The sequence below is a fragment of the Lithobates pipiens genome, unplaced genomic scaffold, assembly GCF_037356315.1.
Source record: "Lithobates pipiens isolate NorthernLeopardFrog02 unplaced genomic scaffold, aLitPip1_a1.2 Scaffold_19, whole genome shotgun sequence".
Taxonomy (NCBI): domain Eukaryota; kingdom Metazoa; phylum Chordata; class Amphibia; order Anura; family Ranidae; genus Lithobates; species Lithobates pipiens.
In genome coordinates this window covers 71339714-71345125 of record NW_027507764.1, presented here as the reverse complement: position 1 = coordinate 71345125, position 5412 = coordinate 71339714, and positions in this window count along the sequence as shown.

Here is a 5412-nt window from a genome sequence, read left to right as displayed (position 1 = left end):
TTATACAGTGCTGGGGGTTAATTATTGTACAGTGCTGGGAGTTTATTATTGTACATGACTGGGGGGATAACCCCTTTCCATCATGTACACACATATATGCAGCCTCACAGAAGCCGTTGTTCTTCTGTGGGGCTGTATATAAGCATATATATAAGCATGCATTTTTCTCCTCTAGAATGGAGAAAAATATATATTGTATGTATCTTTTTCTCCTGAGTATGGGCGTAGTTGATAATACAGTTTTACTAACACATGTCAAAGCTGCAACTGTGTTCAGGCATTGAGCTCTGCTGGGGGTTTATTACTGTGCTGGGGTTAACTGTTGTGACATCAAAGGGTCATTTAAATATTTGGGGTTAATTATTGTGCAATTGGGGAGGGGGGAAATTGTTGTGCTGTGTAAGGAGTTAAAGTAAAATGGAAGGCAATTTTGCAGGTGCAGGATCCTTTATTTTATGCTGCTCCCCTGGTGATGTAGTGGATGGAGTCTATGCCCTTTTTAGTAAATGGATAAGAAGCGGACCTGGGCCAGCTTGGTGTGAACCACTGTCCAACCCAAGTCCTATACAAAGGCAAGATCACAACTCCTGTAAGATTTTTTTTTTTACCCTCTGTGTCCCATGGGGGGGGGGGGGGGGATATTCCTTAATGTCCTGTTCCATAGTCATAACAGGAAGTGGAAAAAAATCCCTCCAACGTGAGTGAATCAAGAGCTGCATATAAACTCTATTACAATAAACAGATTCAACTACTAATAGTTTGGGAGGTGACCTTTACACAAGTAAGAGTAAGACAGACCTAGCTGGCACTGTGAATGTTAGATAATAATAATAGGATAGATGTGGGATATTAACAATAATACAGAGATGCTTCTGTCACCAGTCTTTAAAGATATACAGTATCTCCAACCAAAAACGTAAATGTATTTTATTGGGATTTTATGTGGCAGACCAACACAAAGTGGCACATAATTGTCAAGTGGAAGGAAAATGATAAATTGTTTTCCAAATGGTTTACAAATAAATATCTGAAAAGTGTGGCATGTATTTGTATTCAGCCACCTTTACTCTGATACCCTTAACTAAAATCTAGTGGAACCAACTGCCTTCAATAGTCACCTAATGTGACTATTAAATCAGTGCTCGACAAAACCCGGTCGCCAGGTCGCATTGGCGACTAGAATCAGCTACCTTGCGCCTGGGGCAGCATAGCTGGGGGTATCCCGTCTCCGTGGACCCCCCCCCCCCCCGCGCGATCGCGTCGGGCCGCGCCGCAGGCGGCCGGTAATTGAGCCCCCGGCTTTGAGGCCTTCTGTGATCCTATGGTTCCTTCTGGAATCTGGCGCCCTCTTGTGGTGGCCGTTGGAATTACAACCAACAATGCTAATGGGCCAGTCTTTCTCCATCCCTTTACTTAGAACCCCTAAACAAAAATATATATATATATATATATATTATATATTATATTATTTATATATATATATATATATATATATTTATTATTATTATTATATATATATATTATTATTATTATATTATATTATATTATATTATATATATATATATATATATATATATATATATATATATATATATATATATATATATTTTTTTTTTTTTTTATTATTTATTCTAACACCCTAGAGAGTAAAATGGTGGTCGTTGCAATACTGTCTGTCACACCATATTTGCACAGCGGACTTACAAGCGCACTTTTTTTGGGGAAAAATTTTTTCTTTAATAAAAAAAAAAAAGACAACAGTAAAGTTAGCCCAATTTTTTTTTTTTTTATATTGTGAAAGATAATGTTACGCCGAGTAAATCGATACCCAACATGTCACGCTTCAAAATTGCGCTCGCTCATGGAATGGCGACAAACTTTTACCCTTTAAAATCTCCATAGGCGACGTTTAAAAAATTCTTCAGGTTGCACGTTTTGAGTTACAGAGGAGGTCTGGGGCTAGAATTATTGCTCTTACTCTACCGATCGCAGCGATACCTCACATGTGTGGTTTGAACACCGCTTTCATATATGCGTTCGCTTCTGCACGCAAGCTTGGCAAGACAGGGCGCATTTAAAACAATTTTTTTTTCTTATTTTAACTTTTATTTTTATTTTTTTCACTGTTCTTTTAAAAAAAAAAAAATGTGTGTCACTTTTATTCCTATTACAAGGAATGTAAAAATCCCTTGTAATAGAAAAAAGCATGACAGGTCCTCTTTTATATATGAGATCTGGGGTCAGAGAGATCTCACATCTCATATTTACACTAAAATGCAATTTAAAAATGTCCCTCTAAGAGCTATGGGCAATGACTTGGAGACAGGTGGGGGGCTGGGGGCGCTATCTTCCCCTCACTCGTCTCCATGTCAGGCCAGGGACAGGTCCAGATCGCCGTCACGGACCTGGCTCCTAACTTTTTTAGCTGGCTCCTAGATTCCAAGCAAATTTGTCAACCCCTGTATTAAATAGAGTCCACCTGTGTGTAATTCAATCTCAGTATAAATACAGCTGTTCTGTGAAGTCCTCAGAGGTTTGTTACAGAACCTTAGTGAACAAACAGCATCATGAAGGCCAAGGAACACACCAGACAGGTCAGGTAAAAAGTTGTGGAGAAGTTTAAAGCAGAGTTAGGTTATAAAAAATACCCCAAGCTTTGAACATCTCACGGAGCACTGTTCAATCCATCATCCGAAAATGGAAAGAGTATGGCTCAACCTCAAACCTACCAAGACATGGGCGTCCACCTAAACTGACAGGCCGGGCAAGGAGAGCATTAATCAGAGAAGCAGCCAAGAGGCCCATGGTAACTCTGGAGGAGCTGCAGAGATCCACAGCTCAGGTGGGAGAATCTGTCCACAGGACAACTATTAGTCACACACTCCACAAATCTGGCCTTCATGGAAGAGTGGCAAGAAGAAAGCCATTGTTGATTGAAAGCCATAGGATGTCCCGTTTGTAGTTTGCAAAAAGCCATGTGGACACAGCAAACGTGGAAGAAGGTGCTCTGTTCAGATGAGACCAAAATGTAACTTTTTGGCCTAAAAGCAAAACGCTATGTGTGGCAGAAAACTAACACTGCACATGACCCTGAACACACCATCCCCACCGTAAAACATGGTGGTGACAGCATCATGTTGTGGGGATGCTTTTCCACAGCAGGGACAGGGAAGCTGGTCCGAGTTGATGGGAAGATGGATGGAGCCAAATACAAAGAAAACCTGTTATACTCTGCAAAAGACTTGAGACTGGGATGGAGGTTCACCTTCCAACAGGACAATAACCCTAAACAGCCAGAGATACAATGGAATGGTTTGAAGCAAAGCATAATTATGTGTTAGAATGGTCCAGTCAAAGTTCAGACCTAAATCCATTTGGGAATCTGTGGTAAGACTTGAAAATTGCTGTTCACAGATGCTGTCCATCCAATCTGACAGAGCTTGAGCTATTTTGCAAAGAAGAATGGGCAAAAATGTCACTCTCTAGATAAGCAAAAAGAGGGGGAATTTGGGACTTTAAATGAAGCAAAACATAATGCTTCCATCCCGATAATCGATAAAAATTGAAGGGGGGTTGGGACTTTAAATGAAGCAATTGTATAGTAAAAATGAACAATAAATAAGTAATATTTAAATATTTAATTGATGACATTCATCTACAATCTTAAAGAGTATAAATTTATTTCATATATATACATAATGCACATAAAGCATAGACATAAGTAGAATAATACAGTCAAAATGGCGCATGATCAATGTCAAATAAATAAATATATAAAAAGGAGAGAATGATTTAAAAAATAAAAATGAAGTAAAATAAAAAAAGTAATAATGGAAATAAAAATAAAAAAAATAGAAAAAAAGATATAAATGCTATGGCACAAAAATGCCACAGCGACAGACCCAAGACTGGCACGTGTACCCACAAGGTATATATAAGTCTATTGGCTAATATAAAAACAATATCATAGAGTATTGATAATAGAGTATTGATAATAACTAGGTAGGGATCAATCCATATGGAATACAACTGTGTCATTTAGTATAGCTCGACGCGTTTCGTGGATTTTTCCACTCATCAGCAGCAGATGCACCAGAGATTCCTGTAAGGGGTATATAAAATATATCAATATTTAAAATAGAATTATACATGATGTTGTATGACAATAGAGGGCTCACCGAACAAAGTCACCAACCCAGATAGCGCATGCAGCGCATGGTGACCGGCGCAGGATGAGCCACGGAAATAGACCCCACCTCGGGAGCTGGGGCGGCATAATATGAAGGTACAACATCTGACGAACAAAGGATGTGTACAAAGTGAAATATTTATTTATTTGACATTGATCATGCGCCATTTTTTAACAAACCACTCATTCACACTGTATGCACAAGAGAACCTATGTGAATGAGCCGTTCATTTTTAAATTATTTATTAAATTTTTTAATTTATTATTATTTGTTTCAGTTTTTTTATTTATTTTATTTTTTTCCACAATGCTTTTTTGGGGGAATGGAGCTGTGGAAGGTGTCAGTACTGCATACACAGAGGGCCCAGAGCAGGGGGAATCCAATGCACAGTCTGGGGTGATCAGTGCAGGGGGGGGGGGGGGCAGGAGGTGGAATGGCTTTCAGCTGCTTCATGGAGAGCAAAAGAGGGAGACTGTCATGGTGACGGTGCTTGTAATTGCCCCCGCTGCACCGATCATCCCTTACTTTCAGATTCCCCCTCGGAGGTACAAGGAGCGTCTCATGCAGTGCAGTATTCAAATGGTCAGTCCGTCACTGCTGGGCCTGGAGCTGCAGCTCCAATTGCCCCTACGTTAATCCGGCCCTGGGGGGCTGAATACAAATGCACGTCACACTTTTCACATATTGATTTGTAAAAAAACATTTATTATTTTCCTTCCATATTTACAAAGCAGTAAATTGTTGCTTTTCCGTTTGGCCTCTGCCAAAAGATTTTGTAAAGATAACTTTTTTATAGTTTCTACACTTGTACGATGTTTTGGGAATTCATTTACTATTGTTATCATCTGTTTTCAGTCTTTGCTACCCAAATTAACCAATTGCATTTATAATTAGTACCTTTCATTTTTTGGAAAAAATAAAAAGTGACTTTTCTTTTATGAGTATAAATTATAACCACCATCATCATAATGTACAATAGATGTTTTTTTCTTTTTATAATTTTAATTTCTAGCACTCAATTGCTGGACAGTAAAAAAGCAAACAAAAAGCAATGTATTCACAACATATAATAAACTGCCTATTGGTTTTAGTTGACAAAAGATGAAATAACCCATAGCTAGACATAAAAAATAAACAAAAGAAAGAAATAACCCATAGTCCTGCAGCACAGCCTAATTCAGCCAGCAGCCAGAGAGCTCTGCCCGGAACTGATGTGTGTGAA